Source organism: Vespa velutina, chromosome 2 (genome assembly GCF_912470025.1).
Source record: "Vespa velutina chromosome 2, iVesVel2.1, whole genome shotgun sequence".
Classification (NCBI taxonomy): domain Eukaryota; kingdom Metazoa; phylum Arthropoda; class Insecta; order Hymenoptera; family Vespidae; genus Vespa; species Vespa velutina.
Window position 1 is genome coordinate 9,036,275 of NC_062189.1, and position 16,015 is coordinate 9,052,289.

Sequence of the window (16,015 nt, forward strand, 5' to 3'; positions counted from 1 at the left end):
GGTGATTATATAGCGAAAACGAGAAAGATAGAGAATAAAGACCGTAGTGGAACGTAGGAAGGAAAGAATTGATATAGGACTCTGCGACCACGCCCGCAAAATGCGAACTCGAGCGAAGGGCAGTCCACGTTATATTCATCCATTTCGAAATACGGCTCGAGTTACGCAACAAACGACCATTTTTTTGGACGTTCTCCATCGTTTCGCCTTCGTATTATAAATTATTGTTATACCTCCCGCATAAATATCCTGCGCCTATCTCGTTATAATCATATTTTTTTTTCTTTTCGTTGATCGTAGAAATAGTTGAAGCGAGCAGTTTGCTATTCGCTAAAAATAAGAAAGACAGATTGATTGAAAGAAATAGAGAGAGAGAGAGAGAGAGAGAGAGAGATAGAGAGAGAGTAAATAAAGAATGTAGTTATTCTCGAAAATTTATCTCGAAGGAAATTGTTTGCGTTTTTTTTTTTTGAATACGTAAAACGTTTTCTCAAAGAACAACAATTCTGTTGTAAGAATTTTATGATGGATCATTTTCTTTTAAAGAATATCGAAGAAGAAAAATAAAGGTACGAGTGCAACGACTACGATAAGAGAGGACAATAAAATATTGTAAGAACGACAAACTATTCCCAACTTCGTTACATTTTATCGAATAAATTAGCGATATTCGAGAACATAAACGCACATTCTACAATTATTTCTTAATCGCTAATTTAATCTCTTAGGTACGATGTGCTACTATAGTGGCTTTTGCGGATGTCATCTTATATTACAACGCGCCACTATAGTTACTCATTCGCTCACCGTTTTCTTTTTTTTTTTTTTTTTTAGTTAACAAAAATTCATTCCAATATGCTCGCGTAGAGAACAGTATTATCCAACACACATTGCAGTGCTGTATCGTTTACGCGTAATTAACGTTAAATTCTGCCGTACAGAGAAACAGCCTCGCGCAAAATTCAAGCTTACCTAAGAGGTTAAAGATTAGATATTCTATTGTTCTCGTAAATCGTTAATTTTGTTGAACATCTTACAAGTTAATATTCTTGTAAAGTCTATAATTATGTCCGATGTCCGAATGCTAAAACATTGTTTGTATTGTTTACGCCAAAAAAAAAGGAGGAGATAAGAATAGAAATCGTAAGAAGTTTTCCGAAGACGATCCACGAATTGCCGTCGCAATTTCGATTAGATCGCGACTAGACACGGCTTAGAGCCACCGCTAAGCGTCGAGCTATTCATAGCATGCCAACGTGCAATTGCATAAAGCTAGTGGATACGTTGACCCTAACGTGTTACGTAAGTCGCGTCTAGTGCCAGCTATCAAAGAAACGATAACACTGCCGCTCGATGGTTGGTCCCGCGGTTGTATATCTATGAATACGTTCGCCTCTAGATCGTATTATTCGCAATCTCCTCGTGCTCGACTGGCAACTTTCGAAAGAGACATATTTCACTCGTATATACGCTTCTCTTAAAACCTTGCGTTTCTTTAACTCCTCTCTTCTTCATCTTTTCTAAATTTATAATTATCGAAAATCGATTGTATCTAAGGATTTCGTTGAATAATATTATGTTTATTATCAGAGAAAACTCTAGGATTATCATGATATTTTGTCGATAATAATGGTATAAGGATAATGTTCGAAGAAAGAAAAAGAGGGGAAAAATGCGAAAATGTCATTGATCCTTTCACATGAAACGAGAATCGTAATCGGCTCTCCCACGTATCGTTTGCTTTCACGATTAGATATCGTGAATCGTTCGGTGACTGTTCCTAGTCACTAACGCCGATTAGATAGGACAGTAATTGCGGAACAATGACCGCTCGTCGGCCGTTAGCACCGCCGGATTGCATCGCTTCGAGAGGTTCGTTGTTACAAAATGCACACTGTATGCGAATTGCCATCTCTATTGTAGCTACTCATAGCAAGCCAGTCTGCAGATGGTTATTAATTAATAAAGCACGTGATTAGAGATGGTATCGGATATCTACAAAATACAATGGTTTCGAATTTTGCAAATGAACGAGAAAATAACGTTTCTTTATGTTTATTGAATCGTTGGAACGAAGATAGTTAAGAAAATTAATAATATTTTTTACTTCGATCAAAAATTTTCTCGATAATTTTCTCTTTCTTCGATATCAATAATAACAACGTTTAATAATCGTTTCGATTGTTTTTGTAATTTGTTGCGAACATTCGTCTGGGTTGCATTTCATGAGTCTGACGTTCATGCTATGCAATTAGATGTCGTTATCTAATTATCGTCGACGAAGTTTCCGAGTTAGGAAGTTAACGCGTTATTCTCGAAAGAATTCAAACCAATGTTGACGTCAAACAGTTTCATCTGTCGTCGTCGACATTGTCGACGGGTACAGTAGGAAATACGTTTTCAGGTAGAAAGGCAGACATAATATCCGATATTGAGGAGAAAAAGAGAGAGAGAGAGAGAGAGAGAGAGAGAGAGAGAGAGAGAGAGAGAGAAAGAACTCTCGATATTCTCTTGGTAGAGGTACGTTGGTAATAAATCGAGGAACGAAGTAGACAAGAGTGCTAGGTAGGTAGGTTGGTAGGTAAGCACGTACATGTATGTACGTTCTTGGATACGTGTACTTATGTACGTATGTAATATGTACATACATATGTACGTAACAGTCGTTACGTTAATGACCGGCCGAAGCAAGAGAGTAGGTAACCGAGCTTTCGAATGGTAACGGGAATTATATGGTTTTGTGTGAATACGTGCGTGCGTATATATGTTCGAGACAATATATAACGACGGCGGTTGTGGCTAAGTATAATCTCACGTCACGAACACGCATCGTCGTTCGAAAGAAACCTTATATCCACTCGTGCACCCTGAAATTTGAGTTCCACGCGAACCGCGAGTACCTTTTTTCTCTTCTTCTTTTTCTTTACCTTTAACTTCGTTGTAGAAACAAAAATCTTGATAATCGCTCGAGATCGAAAATATCGCTTGGAAGTATTATAATCAATTCTCGTTTTGTTTCGAAAATTTCATTTTCGTTGAATACACATTTTTACGAATATAGACGTAAAATTATTACGAATTTAGACAAATATAGATTGAAAATGTTTCTGATCCCATCGGTATGCACAATATTTGAATAGTTTTTTCAACGTATCGTATTTATGTGTGTTACTTTCGAATTAGAAAATTTCATTAACACATATATGAGAATCAGTTTGTTATTCAAAAAAAGAAGAAAAATCTTATCGAAATAATTGCATTCTTTTATTCGATAAATTGAATCGATCTAAGATAAAATAAAAGTTGTAGAGAAAAGAGTGTCGAGAAGGCTTTCGAAATAACGGCAAGATCGCTATCGTCTCAGAGAAGTGTCGGCGTCCCTGTTTCAGTCAAAAGGCGAACATGAAGATAGGCGCGAGCACGTGGAGATTGTGTGCGTGACGCACCGTAAACGATCGGCTTCTAGTATAGCCCACTCGGCATATAGGTTCGCAGTAACTCCGACCTGCAGAGTCGAATTGGTGGGGAGATACGGTTCGTCCGAGGCCAACGACCCATCGGCCCAATTTTAAAAACCAAAACAAACTTCGAAGCCTATGATTAAGTGGCGGCGATCGTAGCTTTCTCGGAATCTATTATGTATCGCAGAAAAACGAATCATTCGTTCAAGAAACTTTTTTAATTAATTACTTCTCGTAATTATATTTTCACGACATGAAATAAATATAATGTGTGATTGATTTTCAACGTTAGAAAAAACATATTCGTAGGGACAATAAAAATCGTATCGTGTCTTCATCGACAAAAGAAAGTAGAGATCGAAATTTTATAGGATCGATGTCACGAGGGGACTCGTTAAGTAGCCAAATTGTTGGCTTTCTAGCGACTAACATTCTCGATTATTCTCAGGAATTTATTTCGCTCGATGTTCCAAGCATAACACGTATTGTTGTGTGAATTTTCGACCTTCTTTCTACGATTCCGTGGAATTCGCTTTTTCATTAATTCATATTAAACCGGAAAATAAATACTCGTTACGACGACCTATTTTTACCTCTTTCGTGATTCATGGATTTCGTTATTTCTATTCTTCGAAACGTATATCATACATATACTTATGAAGCCTCGATAAGCCTTGAGTCTTTTGTCACTTTCGTTGTAATAGCGATAATGGATTCTTTCGCGATATATCGAATCTTACATCGCTAAATTTTTATTACTTGTTTATTAACAAGATTTTATTCAAGTGTTTTAATAATCTTTCTTTGGTATTGATTATATTTTGTCTTGGAAAAAATTATTTCCCAAGGCACAAATGTAATAGGACAAAATACATTTTTTTCTTTTTAGTGTATAAATAATCAAATTTTGCAGGACGCAATGAAGATAGCGAGTAACATTACGTATAACTAAATGTTACGTATAACTAAAGTGTATTCATTAGGATTAGTTAGGCAATCAAAGTAAGCGTATTTAACTTTTAGTAATCATTTATATATATTTTATAACAAATTATAAATCCTTGAAGTGAAACACACATTAAAATGACAACTGAAAAGAAAACAGCGATTTTTTCAAATTGTATTGAATAAATAGTACTTAAGCGATAAACTTATTTATTCTACTTTATTTTTTTTTTTTCTTCTCATATTGACATTATGTACTGTAAGCTATAAAAACGAATAATGTAAATAATTAACGTACTTATATAGTTCGTACTTTAGGGACTTTCTTTACTATTTTATGTCAATGATATTTCTTGAACAAAAGTAATCAAAAAGCTTATAAGATATTAAATATTCGAAACTCTAAAGAAACACCTTCGGAACTCTAAAACTTATCGAAACTTTTAAGATTTTTAAATCTATGACGATCAGTACTTTCAAGAATATTAAGCTTTGAATCGTGTTCGTAATTATGGTACAGACTCGAAGCGATTCGAAGTGTCTCAATTGTGTTAATTTTCGAGAAAACAACAAAAGTGACAAAAAACTTGAGAACTTATCAACTTTCAAGACTTCTTATGTTTCGAATCAAGATCGAAATGATTCGAATTTGTCATCAAAACAAACTTCCGAAATGTTTTAGATCTTATCACTTTATTTATGTACTAATCGGTATAGTTATCGTTTTAACAGATAAGAATGCTATAATATTTTGATAATTTTTACATAAAATAGAAAGAGAGAGAGAGAGAGAGAGGAAGCAAACACGTCATATAATATTATGTCGATGAGAGAATTTTTGTCCTTTCAAGCAGATCGCATGCGTTCCTTTATTTTATTTATCATATCGTCTTCGGCTTAGAAGAATCAATTAATTGATAGAGACTTGATAATCGTACTAACGACTACGAAGTGTACCGGCGAACCAAGCCGGTACATCCTTCGAAAATGTTTTCGAGGATTGCCTTACGATTAGCGTGAAAAGAGATCTCGATTCTTTACTATATCATTGAATAAACCGGTGTGAAACATGTTAAGCCATCCTCGATTCCTTTTCTTTCTTTCTCTTTGTGCTCCCTTTGGCAATGATGTCATCAAAGCGAGAATGTAAATAACAGTTGGGCCCACCTACCAAGCGATTTCTCTTATATCATTCGTTGCCTTAATACGATTCCTAAATAAGAAATCCACACGTGGCCACCGAATTTTCGAGTTTTATCATGCTTGAGGCCTTGTCGACCAAAAGAAAAGGAAAGAGACAGAGAGAAAGATAGTAATCAACTTGTTATCGTCCAAGTTGATTTCAACTTTCGATCCATTTGAATATTACATTATTTTATTAAATTTTTTTTTTCCTTCAGAAGTCAGCTGGTCGTCTAGAAGATAATGGAATCCAGTTCAAGCTCCATGAAAACCAGTCATTGGCATTGAATCGAAGCCAAGATCTAGTCTCATCGCTCAAACTTGATTCGAATTTTGCAGTTCTTTTATTATATCATATTGTCGATGAGAAGAAAACTGACGGAGAATAATTACAATAATATATTTCGTTGAAATTTCGATACGAGATCTTACTAAGTTTCCTTGACATTATGCAATTGAAATTGAAAAGAAAGTTACATATAATCATTCAAATTTGTCTATATATTGTTAAACTGTATATATATATGCTCAAAGAAATTCTATCTCTATCTGTTTCTATTGACTTAAAGTTTATTTAACGAACGCTCGTTATTACTGAAGATAAATTTCGGTTGTTTCGAACTGGCCTATTCTCGAACGAGGTATCATTTTTATTATTGGCCATTGTAAACACTTACTTGCACTCCGATTAGCTTTTAAACTTCTCTTCGATCTCGCGTCGGTTCGTGCAAACCGATCAAGTTTCATGTATGAGCCATTTTATTTAGTTTTTTGTTTGCCTTTTAATCTTTTTTTTATGCTAGAATTTTTTTACCTTATATGAGATTAAGATGAATATTAACAGATGTTCATTCATTCATTCATTCATTCATTCTATTCATCTCAAATTATATGAATGTGTGTGTGTATATAATATTATATATTACTCACTTTTTCTATCTTAACGTTGCGATGATATCACATTATTTAAAATATGCTCCATTTTTGCGATGAGAAGAAAGTACCGTTAAAAAGAAGAAAGGAAACAATAATTGATGGGATTCTTTTATATTTTCGACACTAAGATAAGGAATATAGTGAAGCGGTGAGAAGCAAGAATAGCGATGAGGCAAGGTAAAATCAAATTGATGTATTTCAATGTGAATTTTTAAATTAAAGAGACGAGGAGAGCCTTGAGGAAGGCGACGTTTAATAGCGGTGCAGCTATGTAGAATCAAAAATGTTTGATCCTGCTAGCGGAGACAAACGCGGTCGAGGACATTCGATTGACCTCGGCAATTGTCGGGTTGATACTTTTCAATATTCCGTACAACAGCAAGAGCCAGATTCAAATGTAATGACCACCACTTCTTATACTCACCATCAATCAATATCTCATCCATGTGATGTACTCAACATGTCCAATATATTAGATATGATGGAAATATTATCAGATAAAAATTAAAAAATATTTATAATTCGTGTACATGTTAAAATCATTATAATCTTAATATATAGAGTAAAATTATCTATTTAATTGTATTTTTTTTATGATAGTAAGTGATTCAATTTTTAAGTTAAAATTACTTTATGGTAACAACTAAGCGTTCTTCAACATTGACAGAGTTCGGAACAAAATTGCTCCATTGAAGTATTATTTTCGGATACATCAAAAACTAAAATCCAGTCAAATGTTATAAGATATTTTTTATATTTGACAGGATATTGTCCTAATTGTATATATGAACAGTTAAACTCTCATTTTTTTGCCTATCCTATATTAATAGGATGGAATTAATCTGTTTCTTAAATAATTTGAAACTGTCACATAATATTTAATGACAATATTTCCTCGTTGTTTTCCTCTTAACTATAAATATCTACCGCACCACTATGCTAGTCTCATAATTCTTCTCTCTATTCTCTTCTCTCCTCGTCTATATTTCGCTTTACTATATCCCGTACTCTGTTGCCATATTGAGGGGAAAAAAGGGAAAAATTCGGAAAAAATAGTGGTAGTAGTTATTAGGGCTAGGTTGGATTAGAGACGTGACGACGTATCATAACTCATATCACATGACGCAAGTAACGTAGATGTAGAGTAGCAGTGGGGGGTAATGTGACGTCATGTATTCTCTCATGAGGAAATTTTCTCGGCAACTGTGATCCTATATTAACAATAAGAAGGTGTATTAATATTTATAAGATTAATGTCGTTGCTGATGCTAATGACGAGTAAGATATTAAAGCAATAGTATCCAATCTTTTTGGTTGCCTGTTCTTAACTGACAATGAGTCAAAAGAAATTCTTTTGAAATGCTTACAAAAAATAAAACATACAGTATTGTAAAATTTTCGATTTTTCTTTTTTAGTCACACTTTATCTTTGCGACAATAGATTTGGCATGCTTTCACGTACAAACATATTGCCGTTCCACACGTGGCTTCTATTATATCATTGTGCGGCGTCATTCTCATTCGATTGACTTCCGTTATTGACGTTTTTTATCCAGAAGCGATTACATTTCAGTTGCCGTTCTCTACGATAGCTTATCTCTGAAAACTTCCGGTGGACCGCATTACTTGTTCTATTGAGTCGTATCACCCATTCTATAGCTATCCTGTCTTAAAGCGTAAACTCAATTCATAAACATTCTAAATTTGTTCGTTCCGTGTAAGAGAAAAAAAGAGTAAGAGAGAAAGAGAAAGAAGTCGTACTCGAAGCGGTATCGATCCAGCAACGATGTTTCGTTCTATGACGAAGTTTTACGTAACGAAACGAATTACGAAAAATAAAAGAGTCTCAAATAATTTATACTTTAAATATGATTCGCGTTTTTGTTTTATATACAGTTTCGAACACCTGAAATGATATTAAGTTATAAAAAAAGTTGTTTAACTTTTTTTAACAATTTCGTTATTTAAATATTAAATTTTATCTTAATTCTCTTGATCATTTGAATTTCAATGTTTCTATTTCGTCCCATGTTAAAAGGAGAACATTGATAAATAAGAATATCTAATATTTCTGTTTGACTTGTTTCTGAGAAGAAGACCCTTCATCGTCGATATGTCGTGTAAACACTATAATTTCGTCGAGAGTAACGCTCTTATCTCACGGGTGTCGTAGTCCCGGACGTGACGTCATATCGTCTTGAACATAGCAAGGCATTCGAGTTCCTGTCGGCCGTCATTAAAGGGAATCTTTATTAGAAATTGGAGGGACAAAGAAATGGCCTTATATCTTTTTTCTCATACGTCCGACCATGGTGTATCCATTCGATACGCTTAAACATTGTGCGGATCTACGCACAATTTGTCAAATATTAGGAAATTCTGGCGACATATGTCTTCTGTATCTTCATCTCGTGCCACCGTATCTTATTGAAACAGAAAGCGTTTACTTTCTCGGTAAATTCTCTTCTCTAATCTTTTTCCTAGAAACGATCCCTTTTCCCTGCACTTTACGAGATTAGAACCATGCCCGAGCGACTAGAAATAGTTAACAGTGAAACTATTATCGTTTCTGTATTGGAAGTAGAGGAGAAATAAATAAGTACATATTTTTTAATTTTTAATTTTTTGATACCTAGATATAGCAAGAATCAACCGGATTTTACCGAATCACATTTTTATAAGAAAGCAGAATTGCAAAACTCTGGTATGTTAAAATTTAATTGATTAGAAAGGATTAAAAAGATATTATTCGCACGATCTAATGAAAGAAAGAGAAAAAGAGAGAGATTGTAATCACGCGCCATTGGACGAATCGGACGAACCAGCTCACATTTTAACATCTTCCCCTCTGATCGTTTGGACAGATCGGACGAGAGGAAAGAGGAAGATTCTCCTTTCATTCTCATCTTTCGAGTTGCTCCCATTTCAAACCGTTGCAGTTTAGTTGCAGGCCGTTCGATCGCTTTCTTCCTTCCTTCCCTTTTTCTTTCTCTGTGTCTCTTTCTGTCTGTCTCTCTCTCTCTCTCTCTCTCTCTCTCTCTTTCATACTCACATATTTCTTTTTCTTTTTTTCTTTGTGTAATCGGCTGCATCGACGAGACACAGTACGATTTTGACCTTTGCCATGTCCTTCCTGTCGTGCCCGCACCCACCCATAAGCGTTGATTATAGTGAATATAGTGAAGCTCACGGCTTTCGATGCGCAAACACGCCCTTTGATATCGACTCTTCTATGCATTCTGATGTGCTTCTTTTATGCTTTCTCTCTCTTTTTCTTCCCTCTGTCCATTCCTCTGGTCTTTCTCTCTTTTACTCTTTCAATTTAATTTCGTTTTCATCTTCCGGTTCAATTAAATTTATCTTCTAAAATATATTTGAGATTTAATTGGAATTTCTCTTATTGTCTCTTTGTCTTTCTCTTACATTTTCGATCGACGAGCGGCTTAAATTGTCAGTGGAGGTGGAAATAAAGGCCGTTAAAGCGTATAGTTAAATATATGACTCACAATTCTCAAGGTCACCATCATGTAAACTTCGACGGTATCTTTTTTTTTTCATTCAAAGTGGATCTGCTCGATGGATCGTTAATCGAGGTTTATTATGATGTGCTAAAAATAATCGTAATATAAAATAAAAATAAAAAAGGAAAAATAATCGTATAATGATATATCCTGCCATGCTATCAATCTATTTCAATAGATTATAAATGAACTGAATTATAAATTTTTTATCGACGGTCTGTAATTACACGTTCGTTCCATATGAATTAACGAAACTCTGCACCTCATTAAATTGCGTAGAGAGATGCAAGGACGTCGTGCTAATCGAATGCAGAAACACTTGGCAAATGAGGCAAACGATTCATAAGGATGTTAAAAAATACATTAAGTTCGCGCGTGGACAGCTGATCAACTCAGCTCTTTATTTTATTTTTCTCACGTTGATCGATGCTACTACACCAATTGGGCGATCGGAAAAGACGGTTGATTAAATAATGTCTATGTCGACAAATAATAATTATAACAACACAGAGATGTAGGTAGGAGGGATGTGCACAACGAATATTTTTTTAATACGTCATGCGAAATTAGCCATTAATTTATTCTATTACTTAATCGATTTAATTTAGTACGATTAGTCAGTCGGAGGTGGAACAGCTGTGGACCAATCATGAGTTTTTTTAAAGTTCGTGTCTTTCGGGGCAGAGAAAGAAAGAGAGAGAAAGAAAGACAGAGAGAGAGAGAGAGAGAGAGAGAAAAGAATTTCGATGAACGTCTTCCTTCTTTTATTCTTGTTTTCTACCTCCGCTGCAAAAACATTTCTTTCCGTAATTCACTATCAATCGAAATTTTTTTGTAAACACGAATTTTATATAATAGTGGCAATCTCGTGTTATTTATAATTGCCTTGAAACGAAGGAACAAAGATAAAAAGGAAGACGAACATACATATCTGTGGAAGAAATATTTAAGAGGGGAAAAAACGGAAAGCGTCGGGTTGAATGCATCGAATCTCTTACAAATACTAATTTAAGGTCGATTCACACAATTTAGTTCAGTCTCCGTTCCAATTATCCGGCCATAACGATTTTAACATTATTGTATGTAATTTTATATATACATATACATTTCCGTTTAGTCTCAATTCAATCAGCGATCCGTCATATACAACTCTTCTAATATAAATTACGAAGACGGAAAGGAGACTGAATTGAGATATGTGAATCGTTCTTTCAGCATATCATAGTTCGAACCAGGAGTTAGATAATCTTTATCGTCTTATTTTGAACTTATCTTTGGAATATCAGTGATGCATCGGCGATCATCGTGGCCAAAATTTTCCATCGATGATGACTCGTTCAAACTTTCAAAAAGAAAGCAATGAATGAGTTATGAATAAAGAAAGAAAGGATAAAGCGAGATTAATAATATGGTCATTGAGAAAGATAGATAAATTTGTATATATAACATGGTGGTAATGATGAAAATAAAATAAGAACAAAAGGAACGATCGTATAAGGGAAATGATTTTTTATTGAAGAAAATCAATTGGTATCCGCACTCGCTGGTTGAACACAATTCCACGCACAGTTCTTTGATAAATATCACATTGCGAGAACGGTGGAACAAAATGATTTTCGATTGTTGTTGAAATGTTCACAAGGTAAAAGACGAAGATCGGAACGGAGGAGTCGAGCGAATCGCAGATGGCTGCCGGAGACCCACTGGCCCAGTTCCGCCTGGCTTCGCTTCATCCCCCTTGCATCGCTGCTCCCTGCTGCATCTTTAGTGACGTCATCGACCACCACCCACGTCAGGAGAGGCAACCCCTACCGCTGTGCTTGCACTCCCCACCTTGGTTCTCCTTTCTATCCCTCTCTATCTATCTAACTCTCTCTTTCTCTCTCTCCCTCTTTCTCTCTCTCTCTCTCTCTCTCTCTCCATTTTCCTCCCTTTCCTTCTTTCTCACTGTTTCCTTCCTCGAGTCACGAAAGGAGAAAATGCACTTCTGCCAACCACCCTTGAAGTTACCCCTATAACGACTCTCTTTCTCTTTCCCTGTTTCTACCTCCTATTTCTGCCTTCATTTTTATCTATCTTCTTTCCATTTCATAATGCCATTTTAAGAGCTCTAATCTTCGAGTCCCGCCATTTTAGAAAATGGTAACTATTAAGTTCTCATTGTTTTTATTTATAATACGTATATATTCTATGTTTATTTGGAAAAATGTTATCTTGTTTTTTCTAATCATTCATTTTACAATATCTTTATTATGATATTAGTTACTATCCCTTTCAAAGTTATCTCCGAATAGAGAAGGTTCTTCAACGGAGCATCGAACGATTAAGTCTAACTGATAAAGTATAGCTGAAGCTTCCCTCTTTCGTGGCGCGATGGCAGCAGCTGACGGTAAATCGATTGAAAATTAGTTTTAATAATTTTTTGAACAAATAATTTGTTTTTAAACTAACTGCTGAGATATCTTTTCAAAATATATGATATTCAATGTTTTTAAGGATTTCAGACTTTTAAACAAGAGGAGCAAATGAATAGCGTCTATTTTCTTTGCCTCCTGCGCGATGTATGTGTTCGCCAATTTAGCACGTCCGAGTATAGCCAATTAGTAATTAGTAAAACCCTTCGATAGTTTCCATTAAACGCACTCGGCCCATTCCCATACTCCTGTCACGTAAAATCGAACGAAAACGCACAATTTTATGATTTTCAAAGCCTTTAACGAGTGACCGGACGTTAAGAATTTTCCGTAAGATCTGGAAGATCAATGAAAGAAGAAAGGGGGAGTAGCAAAAATGAGGGAAAAGGGGTGTCGAACTGCAATTATCGTGTATCGATAATGCATCAAGCTTGTGTAAGCACTAAGTGGAGGAAGTTGTGCGATTCGTACATACGTTCACAAGATTCTAAGGGTGCGTTCAAAATTGTTTAATTTGATATTTTTATGGATTGTTGAATTTTTATCTAATTTGTCTCTTTTCAATTTAATAGTAACAAATATAAAGATTATATATGAAGTTTTAGGACATGATTTGGTACATGACAGTAGAACTAAAAGTAATAAAAAGTAATAATTCATGATCTAAATTTAAAAAGCTAATTCGGAATCCTTTAAAGCAAAGTTACGCAAATGTAGTATGTTAAAAATCTATGATGTGACAAAGACAAGTAAGCCTATTATAAGAGACAAAGAGAGAGAGAGAGAGAGAGAGAGAGAGAGAGAGAGAGAGAGAGAGAGAGAAAGAGAAAGAAAGAGAGAAAGAAAGAAAGAATGAGAGAGAAAGAGAGAGACATAGCAAGGGAAGTGATTTACGATAGTACGTGTGTGTTTAAACTGGTTGCATACGGGAGCGCACGGAATGTGCGCTTTTTATGGCCGAAAAGAATGGGCAAAATATAAAAGGCATTGAGATTCAGCGGGCTTTAATGAGCGCAACCAACTAGCTCTTTTTCTCTCTCTTTCTCTTTCTCTTTTTTTTCTCTGTTTCATTCTTTCTCAATGTATGCCTTTTATAGCGAATCATCGATGCTCATACTCGTGTCTCGGCGTAACATTACCGGTTTTGTCAAAATGAAGGAAAACTGATACGAATCATTGATTCTTTTTGAGAAAAAGTTGTGATAGATTTGTCATAAACGATCCATCAAAATTCGGCTTTTTCTTCTTGAGAAATGCATGGACGATTGCTCTGAAAGAGAAACAGATTCTGAAAATGCTCATCGAAATTTCAAAACAATACCGTACATTGAGTTTTTGTAAATAAAATGAATCTAAGAAGGATTGGAATCAAATAGAAAGAGTTAAAAAATGTTGATCATTATATACATATATAAAGATAACATTTTATTAAATAAATTGTATTTAATTTCTTTTATATTTTCAATCGTTCAAAAAAATTAACTTCAAAGTTAGGAAACGTTGAAAGAAAATGGAGGTCGGACAAAGGATTATTCGTATGCATCATAAAAGGCGACGAAGCATATCGTTATTCGTTAACTATATTTTATAGTTGCGTACATAGTTAAGCTCTTTTGAAAGAGAGAAAGAGAGAGAGGGAGAGATCTCATCGTCGTTTAGTTTTTCTTCCACGTGTGAGCCATAAAGGGGCGGAGCAATTTCGTGTACCCAATGAGTCAAGTTCGGGGCGACCAAGCGAACATACATCTGTGCGTTTGAAACGCTCGATCTCGTGAGCGCGGATTATAAGGAATATGGGGTAAAAGAATGTGATGGTGGGGGGTAGCTTGCCTATATATAACGACCTTCCATATATACAATATAAATATATATATGTGTATGTGTATGTGTGTGTGTGTGCGTATATATGTGTGTACGAGTTACGGTATACTCTGACACATCCGGTTTCTAGTTTTTTACGTCTTTACTGTTGTCGTATGCGAAGATTATGCGAGTCGTATATATTTTGAAACGAGTGGAATCGTAGAAATAGCAAGGGTCCCACTTGGTTTTCTTTCGTTCGACATTTTAGAACAGAGCTTTTTTTTAGACTTTGATCGTATCTTTTATTATGATATTATGATATAACTAGATACATCTCAGACAGAGAAATGGGAATAATAATGGAAATCAATTAAAATTTGATATTACTAATCAATTAGAAGTAGCTTTAGTATGATCATTTTTTATACAGGAGATCACGTGGAAATAAAAATTTATTCTTTTTGAAGATCGACGTAGTGGAAGCGAGGAGAATAAGATTGACCCACATAAACTCGATGCAGATGCGCTCACTCGTACCCCGTTGCATTTAAATTCGTTTAAAGGCCGTATTTTATTAACTTGCCTCTCATACAAATGCACCTTCTCTCTCACTCATGCTTTTCAACAAGAAAATAAAAGAATAAAAGAAAGAGAAAGAGAAAGAGAGAGAGAGAGAGAGAGTGAGAGAGAGAGAGAGAGAGAGAGAGGGAGCATTCTCTTTGTTTGATCGACGTACGCAAGTACGTGTAGTACATAGTTTTATCGTTGCACATACGTATGTACATATTTACACTGTGTAAAATTTGTGCCTGCAAAATACCCTTGTGGGAATATTATGTGACAAGCGCGATAGATAGATAGATAGATAGGTAGATAGATAGATAGATAGATAGAGAGAGAGAGAGAGAGAGAGAGAGAGAGAGAGAGAGAGAAACCTCCGCGTCTTTTCTTTATTTCTCTCTTTTTCTTTTTCTCTTTCTCTTCATCGCTACTATCGCTACCACATCGTGCAGCTCTGCATTGAATTACGAGTACATCCTGGCATGGTGCCTAACATGTGGACAGAAAGAAAGACGCTGCGATAAAATTCATGAAGCTAGCTGAATTTTCATTTGCCAACGCTTAATAAACGAGTTCTGGTTTTAACGAGCGTGTCGTACGCATTTTTATCGACGATTGTTAATTTCAAATTAAAACATTAAAAAAGGGATTACTGGATATTGGAACTATTTTTTCATTGCTTATATATTTTAATCGGTTTTATTTTGATTAGATAAAAAAAATCTGTTATTCAACAATTCCAATGTTTTGATATAAAACGAAGCGGTCAAAGAACTCGTGCTCGTGAGAAAGGCCACGTAGGGAATGAACAAAGCCCATACCCAGTTCTAAGTCCTAAACCAAGAGATAGAAACGCTTAGAAGGAAGAGGAACGCGAACAAAGAAAGCAGAAGCTTCGTCGCGTCGTAGTCGTCGTTCATCGATCGAGAACTTCATCCGCATCGTTACTTATGACCGTTCTTCAGGGCGGCGTCTTTTTTATCCCACTACTTCCATCGTCTCCTTTCCTTTACCCTTAGCCCCTCTTTATCCCTCTTTAGGTCCCGACCATCACCGACGCCGCCTTCCGGCTGGCGTGTACAGCTCGCAAGCCACGTCTCGGCTCGAACAAAGGAAGAAGGGGCATAAATAATCTGAGTTTCCAGCTAGAGAGAAAGAAAGAGAAAGACTACTGATAATTAGATTCCAAGGA

The 16,015-nt window shown here is 35.4% G+C and overlaps 1 long non-coding RNA gene across 1 annotated transcript; it reads left to right on the forward strand.

Annotated features, from left to right (window-relative positions):
* Positions 1–1,707: 1,707 nt before the first annotated feature.
* Positions 1,708–12,972, forward strand: LOC124946492. Its single transcript, XR_007100098.1, has 3 exons — positions 1,708–1,872; positions 11,688–12,187; positions 12,308–12,972. It is a non-coding gene; the product is annotated as an uncharacterized LOC124946492 (long non-coding RNA).
* The last annotated feature ends 3,043 nt before the right edge of the window (positions 12,973–16,015 follow it).